The following is an 18124-nucleotide window of genomic DNA, read 5'->3' as shown; positions in this document are numbered from 1 at the left end:
GACTCTGGAACTCCCATCCTAGACAAGTTGACTGGCTCACTCACTGTTGTTCTTCGGCCAGCAGGGGAAGACCCTTTTGTTCCAGCAGGCCTTTGGGAACTGACTGTTTTTAATGGAAAGGATGGTGCTGTGATGTTTTTATTGTTGTTATTATCTGTATCTTTAATAGATCTTTCTATATGTTGTTTTAATTCTATTGGTGTTTAACTACTTCTTACTTATTATATTTTCTGTTTTTAGCTTTTTCTATTTTATCTGCATTTTTTTACCTATAAGCCACCCCTGGGAAAAAGGTGGGATATATAATAATACCAATGATGATGATGATGGTGATGATATTAATAATGACTTTCCTAGGGAATTTCTTAAAAGTCCTGTTCATTCATTTATGGTTGCCTTTGCATTTGAAGAAGTATTTTTTATTTTCAATCAAGTTAAGCTAACACTTATATTAATCAGTAAGGATAAAACTACCTTATTTTCATAAATATTTTACCTACATAAATGCTAAACTTTCTTACAGAGCTGTTTCAGTGTTCTACCGTGTCATCACTAGGAGAAAACTACATCCCCCTAAGGATAAAATATGCTGCAGCTTGGGTGGAAAAACATGACGTTCCCACTGTGATTTAAATGCCCCTAAAGCCTCTAGAGCTACAGAAGCATTTCTCACTAATTTACTTTAAAACAAAAAAACAAAAAAATTAGTGCTCTTCAGCACTAATTTCATCAACAAACTGCATCAAAAAGTGATTACACTGCATCCCTTTCTCCATACTTGCATGTGACGTATATCCTTGCAAACTTAACTTTTTCGGTTAAAATAAAATGTAACGTTCTCTAATTTGTGCTGTCATCTAATTAAAGAAATCTTATTATCATTATCAATTGGCAAATATCAACCAATTAATTTATCATACCTTAATCAATTAAATGAGTACAGGTGGTGCAGATAAAATTCTACTCGGGCAACAGAACTTCAACTTCTTCTCATCTCACCCCCCCCCCAAATCTGCTCCATAGGGTCCCCCAGGTCTCTGGAGCAGATTTTGAGGGTGCACCGGGTGGGGCTACAAGGGAAAGGAGAATGAAGATCCATCACAGAAGCGGAACAACATTGCATACAACCCTATGAAATTACATTTTTAACAGAATAGTAGGTTCTGAATAATTTTGTTTGCATGGTTTTAGATGATGCATACATATGTCATTAACAGGCACCACCTTACAAAATAAATTCCTTGCTTCCTCTAAGTTGGCACCTCCAAATTTAGTAAGAATGTGTATTAAAAACAATTAAGATTTTAAAAAAGAAATATGATGCCCAATTACTCAACAGCACATTTTTAAATCAACCAAAGCATTTCAAAATCATTAAGTCTAACTAATTCACGTTCTTGGGACGCGGGTGATGCTGTGGTCTAAACCACTGAGCCTCTCGGGCTTGCTGATCAGGAGGTCGGCGGTTCGAATCCCTGCGACGGGGTGAGCTCCAGTTGCTCGGTCCCAGCTCCCGCCAACCTAGCAGTTCAAAAGCATGCCAGTGCAAGTAGATAAATGGGAAGGTAATTATTTTGCAGCGGGAAGGTAAATGGTGTTTCCCTGCGCTGCTCTGGTTCGCCAGAAGCGGCTTAGTCATGCTGGCCACATGACCCGGAAGCTGTACGCCGGCTCCCTCGGCCAATAAAGTGAGATGAGCGCCGCAACCCCAGAGTCGGTCACGACTGGACTTAACTGTCAGGGATCCTTTACCTTTACAAATTCATGTTCTAAACCTTACAGGCCTAATTTTTATATATTATATTTTAGCTTAGCTCAGTCATTCACAAGGAACAAAAATGAGTGGCGATTCCTTTGAAACAAAAAGCCACGCATAAAATATAAGGTAAAATACAGAATACTAGGCCAATAAGTATCCAATCAGCCCAGCATGCATCAGCAGCAAATTAATATGGCTTACAGCCCTTCTAAAGGATGCCCTTACTTTGGCAATTTCCCAGAGGACAACAGTGGAACAGCCACTAAGCACTTCAGTCTTTGATCTCTTGCTGAAACAGTCCTGATGGATGCATGATGTAGCCAGGTGGGCATATTTACTCCATCTTCCAACTTGCTACAGGGCATTAAGGAGGAGCAGACTATAGGTCAGTGCAGAGATAACACTGCCCATATGCAGCTTGGCTACTGGAAGGACCAGAATTTAAATCACTACTTATTCAGCTGTATTAACTTTTTATAAAGTTAGTCATGAGTGCCATTTCCCACACATAAAACCTGAACTGAGCGCATACATAATTCCTGTGTACTCTCTTCTGACTTTTCCATCAGGTAAAAGTTTTATAAGACTATTGTAAGCTCATGGTATTATTTTCACAGCATGCACACTGTGGAAACATGCACTGGAAAGTCAAGATTCATATATTACAAGCAGAGGAGGAGAACCTGTGACTTTGAGATGTTGCTGGACTAGTGCTTCCATCATCCCTTACCATTGGTCATTCTAGCTGGGGCTGATGGGAGTTAGAGTTCACCAGCACCTAGAGGGCCACAGGTTCCTCATTCCTATATTAAAGGATAAAGCACGGAGTCACTGAATTTTAAGTTGTACACACTTCTATTGCAGCCTCTGAACTGGCCCTAATATACAGTGGGCGCTCGGGTTGCAGACGTGATCCGTGCAGGAAGCACATTCGCAACCCACAGCACCACATCTGCACACGCACAGGTTGTGATTAGGCGCTTCTACGCATGCGCCGAAACCCAGAAGTAACCTGTTCCGGTACTTCCGGGTTCAGTGCGATGCGCAACTCGAAATCGCACAACCCGAAGCGTCTGTAACCCAAGGTATGACTGTATAGCTTCATGCATGTGCCTACAGACAACATATTCATTTAGAAAAGAGCCTGAATTGGTCTTCCTATATTTCTGGTAAATTTTCTTCAGTTGGCTCTCTAGCAACCATCATTAAAATAAGGACTATGATAATGCTGAGTTTAAAATTGTATAATTTTTAGTTTAGTTTGGCAATTGAATATGTTCAGTTGTGTTTGTATATTTTTGTTCTGTGTACAGAAAATGTACAGCCGGTGGCTCATGCAAATAAATAAATATCTATATATATATACAATGTTAAAATATTAAATCATTCAGGTAGAATGATTGATTCCTTGAAAATTAGCAGTGGCATTTTTTACTTTGACAGTTCTGGCATTCTGTTCTAGCAACTGCTTCCAAAGAGGAAGTATTTCATTATCTCTAGGCTTTCAAAATGATCACATGATTTCTACAAAATTATTTCACTTTCCTTCCATTATAGGAGACTGTTACAATCATATCCACAATATATTGCCATAATCCAGCCCTGTACACACAGCTCTGCCATAACAGTTTTTATCACCATGATCAAGGGCAACAGCTTCTATGATAAAACACAACAGAAGAATCTGTGCATGGCACAGCTACAGTACGAAGACGTGAAGCCACGCCACTGAAACCAGGCACTACCAGATGCAGTAGGACTTTGGCTGGACTCCACAGATGCATGTCCTACTCAGAGCAGACTCATTAAAGGTAATGGAGGTGACTAATTTAGGTTCGTTAATTTCAGTAGGTCTACACTGAGTAGGACTTAGCTGAATACAATCCATATTCAGAAGGAAGGATGGAATATAAATTTACTTGTCAGCTTTTTGAAAAGCAACTGATGAGCTGCATGAGCCAGAAAATGGTTCTTCATAAAAGACTTGAGGTTGCTTGACATTTAATGAAAATGGGCAATGGGAGATTCAAGAAGAAGAAGAAAGCAGATATCAGTACAAACCAGGACAAAAGCATAAAAGGCCAGGAAGCTGAAGCACGAAGACACAACTCCACAAATTTAATATTCCCAATGGGCAAGGCTGGATTGTGGGTTGGTTTTTTGTTGTTTTTTGTTTTTGTTTTTTGCACTTCCTTCTTTCATGGAAAATTGAACAGAAACATTGTACTGTTTTTAGAAAATGAAAATAGGCATGCAATAAAGTAAAAAAAAGACAATGCAATATACTCAGGTTGTTTTATAACAGGAATAGCCGATGTGGTATCCTTCAGATGCTGCTGGACTACAATTCCCATCTTCCCCAACCACTGACCATGATGTCAAAGCTGATGGGAGTTGTAATCGAACAACATGGGGGAGCAGTGCACTGGCTACCCCGCTTTACGGCATTCAACCTTGGACAACCATTAATAGAAGGTCAGCCATGTTTTTGACCTGTCGTAAACAATGGATATTCTATGGGCAGCAGAAAAATATTGCTGACAAATGTGTTATGGGTAGAAGATGAAAATTCTGGAACAGCATAAACAGGTTCATGGTTAAATACAGGCCAGAAGTTTTAAATAAGTAACAGTGGATATTTTGCATAGACATTTGTGAACAGCATTTCAGTATAAGAAACAACCACAGACACATCACATTCTGCATGCAAACACTAGCATACAAAATAAGCTTACTCTAACTGCAGTGTCGGAGTCTATTGACAACTGGAGGAGAACAAACGATAAACATTTTGTATATAGTTCCGAAGCTAGCTGTATTGGACAAGGTGTGTGTGTGTGTGTGTGTGTGTGTGTGTGTGTGTGTGTGAAGTTACCTTCCTTGTTGGTTAAAACAATAATACTGTAATAAAATAGTTTATACAGTACTTATGTAGATTTTGGCCAGATTTTGAAAGAGCGGCATGGAATTTTGCTTAAAGTGGCTTTTCAAAAAGTTATTTTCATTTCACTCTTTTAAAATCAGAGTATTTTCCTGCTACTATCAAGTCCAGTTTTAGTGTAACCTTTTGACGTAAATAAAAATGGATGCCCTGATGTGCACATCTAGATGCCCATTCTTAGTCTCCCTTTTACTTTGAGGTTTTCCACACTGCAACATGTCACTTTTTTACTAGCTATGTTTGGTAATAGAAACTAAACCAGGAACCATACATTCTTATCCCTCCTTGGGAGGGGTTACAGGTCCTAGATTTAATTTATAGCATCTTCAGTTTAAAATAAAAAAATCTCTGGCAGCAGAGGCCTTGCAGAATTGCTGGCAGCTGAAATAAAGAGTGTCCTAGGACAGACAGACCAACAATAACCTCATATATTCATACAATTATCCGTATTTTTCGCTCTATAAGACGCACCAGACCACAAGACACACCTAGTTTTTGGAGGAGGAAAATAAGAAAAAAAATATTCTGAATCTCAGAAGCCAGGACAGCAAGAGGGATCGCTGCGCAGTGAAAGCAGCAATCCCGCTTGCTGTTCTGGCTTCTGGGATAGCTGTGCAGCCTGCATTCGCTCCATAAGACGCACACACATTTCCCCTTACTTTTTAGGAGGGAAAAAGTGAGTCTTATAGAGCAAAAAATATGGTATATCCCCAAATCATGCCACTAAACTAAAGCCACTGACAGGGTTGACTTTCACTCGTTCTCTGCTACTACTGCTCTTTAGGAAACAACTTGCATTCCGGTATTTGGGAAACAGCTTACAGGACTGGAGAGAGGGGGACGGCAGGAAACAGCACATTGCTATTTGAAGTTAGTAAATTCATGCAGGCTATCTGTAACTAAATGTTGCTGAATCAATAGCTGAGATAACATCTTTTCCTTTTCTTTTGCATAGCTGCCAGGGCGCATTTACAAAGCAAAACTAATTTTCCAGCTGCTTCAACAAGGCCTTTTGGCCCTGCACTGGCAAATGACCATAGAGTTGACTTTCACCTGTTCTCTCTGCCATTGCTGCTTTTCAGCAAACCTGGCCTATACCTGTCCTACAGTTGTCCTCCCTGAACACACCATAGGCCAATTTAGGTCTGTCCTCCCTGAACACACCATAGGCCAATTTAGGCTCCAAAACCTCATGGCTTCCTGACACTTTAGCTTCAAACAACATGCAACTACCAGAGACAAAGAGGGATCCCAGGAAAAATAATATGCTTACAGTGTGATCCTATGCATGTCTACTCAGAATTAAGCCCCAATGAGTTGAATAGGAGTTAGTGCCACGTGTTAAGAATTGCAACATTAGATTACTTTTAAAAAGTAATCTACTCATGTTTGGAACTTAATCTATGCCCAATCCATAAGAAATAACCATAGAGCTTTGAGATCTGTATCTCAACCATTAATAATTATTTATTACCTTTGGTTTGCAATGCTTTGGTTGCTGGTAGAGCAAACTAAAAATAGGTACTGGTATTTTCACACTTCAGCTTGAATTAGCTTGAGTCAGTTTTAAAACTCTGAAGAACAACACAAGCAGCATAGAAATATTTTGCAGGGTTTGTTTGTGTGACACAAAGTTCCACTAAAAATTAAAACAGCGTTTCTATTCTCACGAAGCAATGCAGTTTTTAAATTAAGGCACAATGAATGAATAAGTAAACACAGTGCCAGGCTTCAGCCTCAAAACCACTTACTCTGAAGTAGCCACGGTAACTTCACCGGAACGTCTCCGGAGTCAGCAGACTGAACAACTGTGGTCTACATCTGTCTAACTGTAATTTAAATTGTGAAATGTCCCAACAAACAATGATGTGCTAACATCTTTTTCCTTCTTCTACAAAGTTGAGTTTCCTGCATTCAAAACAAGGGGGGTTGAAGTATTCTTCACGTAGCTTTGACATTGTCACAGCAAACCTAGGCAATGAGTTGCTTGGCATTCTGTGTTTGGCTTGTTTTTCCTCATGCAAAATATTGAAGTTGTTTTAACAAGTACAGTCATTGGTCTTTTCATCCTCTAGGAGTTAAGCAAATCCCATGTTGTTATAAACTATAGTGGTGACTCAGGCCAGGCCAGGATAAAATCCAAACACAGGGAAAAACCTGTAATTAACATGTTCAAGGAACTAAAAGATGCACAGAAGTAGGAAGGACTGCATACATATTTGTTTGCTGGTACAGGCTATAAAGGCCCAGCAATCTGCTGCTGCCTCAAATATTGCCAGAAACATAAATTGTGTAAAGAACCCCACTCCAAACATAACAATCAACATGAACTCTATGTCAGAAATTAAACTGGACAAAGGTTAAACGTCTGTACACACATAATGCATGCCAGTATGTATTCGAGGGGGAAAGGCTCGAGGGGCCTGTCCTCCCTCTAATCATATTCAATAAAACTTACAAAACTTTATACATCTGAAAACTGTATGTGACCAGTGAGTTGTTACACTGTTAGGTAGAGAGGAGTTTTGGATTTCAACGCTAAATACTATCCAAATTCACTATCTAAATGAAAACATTGAATATGGTGTTTTTAACTGAATATTATGATGGGTGGCAGAAATTCAGACTGATTAAACAGTCAAGATTATTCCAGTTCCTTGGAAATTCCATTCTTTTCTGAAGAACCATTTATTATTTAATATTCAGCAGTGGTGAATATGAAATTAATCAATCCATTTCACTTTATCCATTAGGCATTCTAATCTCCACTTCACCATGACAGGGACGAGTAACGAATTCCAGTTACTATTCGTCCTTCTTCCTTATTGTACAAAATCTATACAATAGAGCTTTAAATGTTTCATAATCAGTGCAACTGCTGGGAGGGATCCATCTCTATGGAACCCTGTTTCTATTTGTGGTCCCATGCCAAGCCCTGGAAATTACACATCAAATTGGCTTTTTCTGTCAGTGACTCACCAGGCTTCTTTTAAGTCGGTGTCCCAGAAAAAAGCTAGTTTGCCATGACCTACTAGTCGATCCTGACCAAGCACCTAGGAATCAAATTAAGGGATTTAAAAATAAATAAAAAAGCAAAACAGCCAGTCTCATAGTATGCCATGCTGAACCCACAAGATAGCTGCCCAACTCTCTACAGTTTAAGATAAATCTATAAAATGTTTCTGTGGCGAAGTTCAACCTTGTCTTCAATTTAGGGAGAAGCAGTTCAAAGAAAAAGAATGGAATGTTCTTTTAACCCATTTTAACCTGAGCTTACCACACCCCTGATAATCAATACTGGGGATTTAAGTCCAAGCCCTTAGACTTAACCCAATAAAGATATTGTGGAAGGAAGTGAAAGAGAAGCTGAGGTGACTATTAGAATCTGCCTCTCTTCATACTATGAGAATGGCCGTCCTACTTCAGAGGGAGACAACCTCTGGCCCTCCAGATATTACTGGCCTCCAACTCCCATCAGTCCCAGACTTTGTAAGCTTTGGTCAGAAATGATTGAGCTGTAGTCCAACAACATCTGGAGGGCCATCCCTGATTTACTTCAAACATTGCTTATTATAAACCATCTTACACAAGCAATAGTCATCCACTTTACCAAAGGCTGAATTGTTCTGCTATGTAGAATTTTGCAGTGCTCCTAACTCTTTATTAAAAACCCCTAGAATTCCAGAAGACAAATACATTGAAAATATTAATATTATAGGGGAAATATTATAGGGAGAACATAGCATGACATCCAACCAATGAGAAATCTCCTTCTTTTCTGTCCCTTACATCCTCCCTAAATAGGCTTCAAGGATTTTTCCAATAATCCATATCAGATTTTGGGGGTGCACAGGGGACTCCAAGGGGGAGGAGAGGGAGAAGAAGTATCACTGAGCCAGCAGAAGGCCATTCCACTGGCAGACAGCCACCAATGGAAATCATGCATAGCAGTCGGTTCTTGAAATATATACAACACAGATAAAGCAAGTGGCCAAATCTTCAGCTGAGAAGAAAAAAACAATACTAAACATACATCTAATTTCCAAAGCATAATGCTTGATATCCTGCACTTTGAACCCATTAGCAATACTATAACAATACTATAATCCATTAACAATACTATATTGCTTTCATATTTTTTTTAGGATTTCAACTGACTAGATAATGGTGCACATAGACAGGACTAGGATGTATGTTTAAGGATGAAAGCTATTGCTCACAGCTAACTTGGTAGCAGAATGACAACAATAATTAAATGCACTGTGTGTATTTAGTCCCGCATAACAAGGTCCTCCCAGCACCCACCCATGGAACCATGTAGGTGATTTTCTACTATTCTTCTTCCCTCCTTATTCTCCTGCACGCTAAAAATATTCTGCTCCAGAAGGTTAGATGATACTCTTGACTAGGATGGAAGGGACTGTGTGGGACTGCATGGAAGACAAGGAATTGGAGAAAATTGTCTCTCCCCCCGCCCCCCACTTCTGCTAGTAGGAGCCTTCACTGAATCAAAGACCTTTGCATAAACAAAAGGCCTTCTTCCATGAATATAAGGACACCACTGGATCCAACCAAGTTGTGTTTTTTTGTAGTTGCATTTGGCAAAGTCTGCTCAGATGAACTCAGGTACCTGCTTGGTATTCACAAGACTTCTTGTTGAGCATATATGAGGAAAGCTTAGTTCTCTCCCAGTTTGTAATGTTGGTGCATGTATGTTGATGGTGCCTTATGCACATGATTTATTGTGCCATTTCCTATGCACTGTGGTCCCCAGCACCAGCCTTGGTTGATAATAGCTTGGAAACTGAACTCTCTATAACCTTCCAAAAACAAGCACATATGTGAAAACAAGAGGGTCTAAGATCTGGATGAGAGACAGCTACCACATAAAACAACTGACCAAACGCAGAAGATATATCCTCACACAAAAGTCCCTTGGTTAGCTGGTTTGGCCCCACAGTTCACCACAATCAAGATGAGCAAGTTAACATAACTTTATGAGAGCCAGTGTGGTGTAGTGGTTAAGAGCAGTAGTCTCGTAATCTGGGGAACCGGGTTCGTGTCTCTGCTCCTCCACATGCAGCTGCTGGGTGACCTTGGGCCAGTCACACTTCTTTGAAGTGTGGGGTCAGCCCCACTCACCTCACAGAGTGTTTGTTGTGGGGGAGGAAGGGAAAGGAGAATGTTAGCCGCTTTGAGACTCCTGAAGGGGAGTGAAAGGCAGGGTATCAAATCCAAACTCCTCTTCTTCTTTTGCATGTATACCTAGAAAGCATGTTTGAGCATGACCCACACATGTTCAGAATCTTACTTTACATTATGAGCGGGACAAATTCATATTCCAAGCCAGATAATTATGATCTTTGGCAACAGCTCTACTTAGCAGCTTTTTAAAATTAGCTTTTCAATCATTGCTTTCAATCCAATAATCAAATCAAGTATGCTCAGTGTGCCTTTATTCTTATACCATCACTTACTTTCAAAATTCGTTTCCACCTGATCTGACAGTCTAATAGAACTTACTGCCTGATCCACACACTTACTTACTTAAACGTTTGCCCTGCTAAGTTCAATGGGGCTTATTCGCCAATGAAGTATGTGCGGATAGCACTACGGTCTTACGGCCAGAGGATCAACTGCCACATCCATCGCACTGCCAGACTTCCTTTCACCAGCAAGGTAGAAGTGAGGGCAGAGCATGGCTCTTATGTCCCTGTGTCCTCTTATGGAGTTTTTCTTTGTGATTTACCTAATCCCACCCCAAAATTAGGAACAAATCTGAGAACATGACAGAACACTGAGAAGCCTACGGCACCTTTGGATCCCAGCCTTCCCCCAATCCACCCACTTCACATATCCTCATCTGCCAGTGAGACTAAGGGCAGGACTATACTACAGGCTCGATTTAACTAACCTGGCACACAAGTGGAAGCCATTGCAAGGGTTCCCCAACACAATGGGGCTTTCCCTTTCTCCTTCCCCTGCATGCCCCCTGCCTCCCCACAATCTGTTCTGGGGGGGTTCAGAGAACCCCCAGAACAACACACAGCAGCGAGAGAGGGGGACTGTTCTGTCTGGCAAGCAGAAATGCTTGTGCTGGTGGAACAAACAGAAGAGCGCGACACAGAATTCCTCCCTTGCGCAATCAAAGCATATCCAGCACCTATTTAAAGCGCATGACCTCCCCAAAAGAATCCTGGGATCTGTAGTTTCCCCTTCACAGAGCTACCATTTCCAACACCCTTAACAAACTATAATTCCAGGACTCTTTGGAGAAGTCACGTGCTTTAAATGTGTGTTGATTATGCCTTAAATGTACAGTGTGGAGTAGTTCTTTTTTTTTTTTTAAATTCTTTTTATTGAGCTCTTTTTTACAACAGAGAAAAAAATAAAAAAAGAAAAGGAAAAAAGAAGGGAAAAAAAAAAAGAACAACACAAAAAACATACAACACAGTAAAACAAAACTCATAACGACCCATACAGAAAAAAGAAACAAACTCCGAACATCATAACAATGAGTGACTTCCCTCCATCTCAGTTTTGAGCTATATCACCACATTATCTTTCTGCGGTATTTTTTATCGCCTTTATCTTTACTTCGCAGATTTTATATTTCACCTACTGTGATTTTGTTGTATCCTAAATTTGTTTCTATGTATGTTACGAATTTGTTCCAGTCCTTAATAAATTTTACATTTTTTTGATGCCTGATTTTTTGTGTCATCCTAGCTAGTTCTATATACTCAAATAGCTTAATTTGCCATTCTCTAACAGTTGGGATATTAGAGGTTTTCCAATTTTGCGCTAGCAATATCCTGGCAGCTACCATTGCGTATTGAAACATAGTTTGGTCTTCTTTCCTAATCTCCTCTCCGACCATTCCTAAAAGAAAGGCTTCGGGTTTTTTTGGAAAGGTATATTTCAGGATTTTTTTTAATTCATCATAAATAAGTCCCCAAAACCTTTTCACTTCTTCACAAGCCCACCACTCTGGTTTCACCTCAGATCGTATAAATCTTTCGCCTTTTACAGTGTGGAGTAGTTCTAATACTTTGGACGTTGCCTGCCCAGGTGCCACAACCCCCTGCCACCCCAACTTTATGGAAAGAACCAGACAAGACAGAATCATGCCACAACTTTAGCGATTACAGATGCAAGAGGTTTGGCATAGGCATTGGATACCACCATTGACATCCAGCCCTCCTGCTGGAAGTATGTTATGTTCCTAGCTCCCGCCTGGGCATCTAGACAGAAGCAACTCCTCCCAGATGCCTTTAATGGGATACCTCTTAACTCTGGACGGAAGGCAGAGGCTACAACCTCCCAACCAAGACTAAGGCTTACCCAATGCCTAAACCCCCAAGAGCTATGAGGTAGGCAAAACCACCAGCCATAGCCAATTGGTCAGATGCAAAAAATTCTGCCCAGCCTTGAATATGGTGACCAACAATGTAAATAGCAAATTCAAACACAGTACAGATTGCCAATAACATGAGGATGGGTGGGCGATCTAATGAGGAACTCCCTGCAGAGGAAGAGGCAAGCAGTCTTATACACCTACGGAGCGGACCCAAGTGAAGCATGCCGGTTAAGTTGGACCCATCCTACAGGAAGAGTTTCCCTCACAGCCAGACTGCAATTGGCCAATTTGCAGGCAGGCTTCTATCCAACTTCCTGTCTTGGATGGAAGACCGCTTGGCTTCCTGCTGGCCAGGAAATCCGCCACAGGCAATTGTCCCACATTGGATTACACCGGGTGAGGCAGCAGCACCACTGAACCTTTGAAGATAAGCAGACTTTCTGCAGTGGTGGGAAGAAGACCTATACAGTTGGCTTTCCCATTCCAATAGCAGACCTTTTGTATCACCTTAGGATAAGGAGATCTGCTCTATCCTATGGCCACAGCGACCAAAGGTTGCTGGGTTGCTTGACTGATTTTTAAAAAGTTGTTCATTTTAATTTGGCATGCACCCAGTGGCATCAATGGCAAATATTCTTCCATGTAGCACTATGTAATATTTCTCCTATGAACTTCTGATTGGCTTTGAAATAATATAAATCAGCTAACATTTGCCCCTCAATGTCCAAGCTTTTGTTGGCTTTGGGGTGGTTTTTTTTGTTTTGCTATACAAAGGAATGTGTGAATTATGGTTACAAACTGAATGAAAATTAAGCATGTTTAAGTCCTGTTGATGTCAGTAAGAGAATAGCACTGTCAATTATCTCTTACTGAAATTAATGTGACGATGCGGCTTAACTTTTGGCTGGATGTATTTGGATATTCAAAAGGCAGTATGACATACAGGTGACCAAAGCGAAGTTTTATATACCTGCCACCCTACTTTTCCAAATGTATACAGACACAGTACCATGTAAGCTACATGGAAATCAGTGTAACAACCACTTACGTGTAAAATTAAACCTAATCCCAAAAAAGGATCATGCTTTAGAATTATAACAGATGCATAAAAACCATTCCACAGATGAAAATATAACCTGCTGCCTAAAATGCCATTTTATTTGCAGCTCAAATAACATGGCAAGTATTTTCCATTGACTCTTCCTAACAATATCCGGTATTTCTTTTTTTATATACCTCAAATGCAAGTATCATTAGCACACAAGTTGTGAAAGGCAGGTAGATGGATTTTAAACATTACAACACAAAGACAAATTCAGACATGCTTGTATTAAAATATTTTTTTTCAGCTCCTAAGTATTGCAGAGGTTAAACAATTTCCTTACTTTAAGAAGAAGAAAACAATCAGAAGAAAGCTGCTGTAAAATGAAAGCTTTTAACCCACATCCCATAAACATTTTAAACTGACAATTCCCTGGTTAATTTTTTTAAAAAGAAAAACACTGAGCACTCTTCCCTTCACAGGCGAACAGAGATGTAATAAGAACAGCTTACTGTGGATAGTGGTTTAATCAGGAAGTAGCCATTATCCTTTCGATACAGAACAGTGACAGCACTCCAAAACAACAAGCCGTGATATTTCTTTTTTTCAGTTCAGAGGAATGGAAGAACACATACTATTGTATCCCAGTTTTACTGACCCCAGAGGTCAGCAGATGTCTATTATCAAGAGCTGCAAAGGAAGCATAATCCGAAGGCAAGCATTTACAACGCTCTATTTCTGGAAATACCTAAAATCTCTCTAACACAACCTCTCTCTCCCTGTGTTACTCACAAAACATGGCTGTCTTATTCAGAGATTAGCAATTATTGTAATGAGATACTGCCGGAGAGGGTCAAATAGTACTTCCTGCAGTTTACACATCTTGATTTCCTGGTAAACAAACTGAAAGGCAGGTGGAGCACTTAAGATCACCAGTAAACATCCAAGCTCATGTGACCAAAACCAGCCCAGGTGAAGTATGTGCCTTGCAAAATATAAGGTAGAAATTGTTCTGCCTGTAGAAATTGTTCTGCCTGAACTGTGGCGACACCCTGCCTGAAACAATTAAAACAAAGCAAAACTACATTCAAATATTTCTCTCTCTCTTTGAAAAATGGATAGAAGCTCCCCCCCGCCCACTACAATAATAAAGTCTTTTAAAATTTAAATAAAGCTTAAATGTGTACCAGGAACAAAAAAAAGGGGGGGGGGAGAGAGACTGCCAACTTCTCAGAGAACAAGGAAGCTGTATCCATTTTACGACAGAAAGATCCACAAATATGTCTTTCTTCAGAAAGCCTTTGTACAAATATAAACACAATGTGAAATATCATATATGTGGGACATGTATCTTTCTGCAGAAACGGATCCATGAGCGCATAGGATGTACAGTGGTACCTCTGGTTACGTACTTAATTTGTTCCTGAGGTCCGTTCTTAACCTGAAACTGTTCTTAACCTGAAGCACCACTTTAGCTAATGGGGCCTCCTGCTGCCACTGTGCAGCCGGAGCACGATTTCTGTTCTCAACCTGAAGCAAAGTTCTTAACCTGAGGTAATATTTCTGGGTTATCGGAGCCTGTAACCTGAAGCGTAAGTAACCTGAAGCGTATGTAACCCGAGGTACCGCTGTATAATCAAATGAGGTAAACATCCTGAAGCGTGGTTTAAAATGGTACCAACATGAAAATGAATATATAGAAAAATGTAAAACCATGGAGCTGAAGTGCTTCCAGTCTTCAGTGCCAAGGTAGGGTACTCACCCACATTACAACAAAAGCATTGCAAGTTGCTAATAAACTGTCCCAAATGTAGCACCACAGGTAGAAAACAAATGCACACGGCAACCCATATCAGAGGTGCCTGTCCAGGTGACCTAATGTAATAAACCAATCAGTTTCAAGATCATGCAGAGTCAAAGAGTCACAGGTCTCACTGGCTGGAACTTTTCAAAAGTGTCACTGGCAGTTGAAAGGGGAGTTGACTAGTATTACAACTAAAAAGTGCATCGGATGAAAACATTGTCAGATTTCCCAAGCAAACGCAGAGAACAGTACTAAACGTTAACTTCTGCACTGGATTCATTAAAAAGTGTTTAAGCGGTACTGAAGCAAGCAGTCTTACCTCTTCTTCAGTATAACCTTTAAGAACAAGCACTAAGCACCGGATTGCTCTATGGGAAAAGCTGTACAACTGGCATGCATCTTAACCGGCTTAACTGACTTGTGTAATATCATCACCATTGCATTGTACAATCTTCACCAACATCACTTATCATGGTGGAGACAGGGAAATGCAAACCATATTGGCATCACAACATTCTGAGATCATGGTTTTATTATGTGCCTCCCCACACCCCACACCCCAGGAACATCCATGGAAAAAGCCAGAAAAATAAGAGCCCTAAAATTTAAATATGTTATTATACATTGTTCCATATCTCCTTCAAGTTTTTCAGTAAGTTGAATATTTGAGCAGGGCAGGATTGGTTTACTGAAGTGATAAGTCATACCCAGATTCAACCTATTGAAATCAATATCCGTTGATTTCAATGGACCTACTCTGAGTGTGATCAAAGTTGAATATCACATATGTTGCTTATATGCAAAATATGTTTCTTTGTGTATGTGGGGTGTGTGTATTTATTTGTGTTTTACATTGATATCCTACCCTTCCTTCTAAATCAGCCCTGGGTGGCGAACACTTCAGCGATAAGAATACAGTTTAATTAACATAAGGTAAAGGTAAAGGGACCCCTGACCATTAGGTCCAGTCGTGACCGACTCTGGGGTTGCAGCGCTCATCTTGCTTTATTGGCCGAGGGAGCCGGCATACAGCTTCAGGGTCATGTGGCCAGCATGACTAAGGCGCTTCTGGCGAACCAGAGCAGCGCACGGAAACGCCGTTTACCTTCCCGCCGGAGCGATACCTATTTATCTACTTGCACTTTGACATGCTTTCGAACTGCTAGGTTGGCAGGAGCAGGGACCGAACAACAGGAGCTCACCCCGTCGCGGGGATTCAAACCGCCGACCTTTTGTTCAGCAAGTCCTAGGCTCTGTGGTTTAACCCACAGCGCCACCCGCGTCCCTCTTAAATAACATAGAAAACATCTAAAACTAATAAAATGCAGCAGGAATATACAGAGTTGTAGTAGGAAAAATTATAAATTACAGATGAATGTACTGATAAACATTCATCTTCATCCTGGCCCTCACTGTTGGATGAAGGGAACTCCCAGTGTGGTTTCTATCAACGTCTTTAATGCATAAATCAGATCAGTATATAGGCAAGACACAGGTTACAAGGTGCAGCAGATGCGTAAGAGGTATGATACATGGCTAAATGCAAGCTAAGACGTCAATGAAGATGTTGAAGAACAGGGCAGACAGAACTCTTAATGTGGCAAGCAGCCAGTCTCCCGGCACTGGGCAAGCAAGTGGGTACTCCTTCAAGTGATTTGGGTCTGAAAGGTTGGTTTGCACCAGCTCTGGGGTCTTTTGTGTCCTCAGAGGTGGTGTTGACACCGGTTCACTTTCTGATTTACTTAGTCACATCTCCCAAAGGAGGAGGCTCCTTACTGACAGGAAGAGGCGCCAGGGGTGGACCACAGAAGGAGGTGTTGGGCTTTTTCCTCCAGCCAGAACTCAGTTCCTGCACCTCTCAGGTGGGGGCCATTGCCATGATAAGAGAACCAGGGTAAGTTCTGGCACCTTTCTTTAAAGGAACAATAGCACTGGGGAGGTGTCTAATGTCACAAGGACTGAACATTCTTCTTCCAACCTGTTTGGTTTCCTCCCCTGAATTTTAGCTTTCTACGGCCCCCTCCCTCAGCCACATCAAGGGCTTCCCCAGTCACCTCCCCCATCCCACTAGGATCCTCTCCAGGGTTACCCAGTTCCCACTCCCTGAGATGCTCCCATTCTTCCTTGGAATCTGACCACCTCTTCCATGGCATCCCCATGGAACTCATGACAAAAATTGTCATCATTTGAAATAAAGAACTTCCAAAGGTGGGGCAAGAATACCTGTATGTATCTGATAGAGACGGGCAGGGTCTCATTATGAATCAGTTCCTCCATTAAACATGACTTGGGAGTACAGAGTATCTCTTTGGAGCTCCTTGTTCCAGGATTCAACCTGTTTTATTATATTTATATATCAGCTGCCCTTCTGAAGCATCCCAGGGTGGACTGTTTTACGTACATAGGACTGTTTTACACACACAAAATAAAATACTTAAAATCGCAGAACTGAAAGCAATGACATGGCACAGGAGTTGCCAGTGTGGTGCCCATGGGCGTGCACCCACAGAAGCTTTCATTGATATTGATTATAATCTCCCTGATATTAGGCATGAAAGAAACTTTCTCTCATACAGTGGTACCTCTGGATACGAACGGGATCCGTTCCAGAGCCCCATTCACATCCTGAAGTAAATGTAAGACATGACTGCGGGTCGCGTTTCGCTGCTTCCGCGCATGCGTGTGATGTCATTTTGAGCGTCTGTGCATGCGCGAGCGGCAAAACCCGTAAGTAACGTGCTTCGTTACTTCCGGGTCGCCGCGGAGTGCAACCCAAAAATATTCATCCTGAAGCTACTTCAACCCGAGGTATGACTTTACTGTACAGTGGTCAACAGAACAGGTTGTGGGGATGTGTGCTTGGTTGTGGTTTGTATGCATGCGTGTGAAGCCCACAACAGTTCACCCAGTTTGTAAATGTGCCCACAGGTATAAAAAAGTCTGGTGGCACATGACATAAATATCAGCGCAGCTAGAACCCAGAGGAAACGTAAATCCCCAAAGCCTGGGCAAACAAATAATAATAATAATAATAATAATAATAATAATAATCTATAATGGACACGTAAAAATTGAAAGCCAGGGGTGCAGGGGGATTTCAACCACACATCTCCAGGGACAAGGTTCCAAAACTGAGGGAGGAGCTGCCACAAAGAAGACACTGTTGCAGATGTACAGTTGCCACATTCTTACAATGCTAATTCCTACACCTACCCAGT

General features: G+C 41.0%; 1 protein-coding gene across 20 annotated transcripts in view; it reads right to left on the bottom strand.

Annotated features, from left to right (window-relative positions):
• BAZ2B (bromodomain adjacent to zinc finger domain 2B) overlaps positions 1-18124 on the bottom strand; it is a 182405-nt gene that overhangs the window by 94873 nt on the left and 69408 nt on the right. For 4 of the 20 annotated variants that reach the window (XM_083578332.1, XM_083578317.1, XM_083578337.1 and 1 more), the window contains exon 3: positions 7680-7753. The exons of 6 other annotated variants lie outside the window; for them this stretch is intronic. The gene's annotated coding sequence lies outside the window, so the exon portion shown is untranslated. Of the gene's footprint in view, positions 1-6451; positions 6541-7679; positions 7754-13614; positions 13932-18124 lie in introns of those variants that run through there. 10 more of the 20 variants (XM_083578318.1, XM_083578338.1, XM_083578325.1 and 7 more) reach the window with 7 other exon arrangements.

The sequence above is a fragment of the Podarcis filfolensis genome (assembly GCF_964270895.1).
Source record: "Podarcis filfolensis genome assembly, chromosome: 1".
Taxonomy (NCBI): domain Eukaryota; kingdom Metazoa; phylum Chordata; class Lepidosauria; order Squamata; family Lacertidae; genus Podarcis; species Podarcis filfolensis.
Note: the sequence above shows the minus strand (reverse complement) of the source record. Positions and strands in the feature narration are given on the sequence as shown.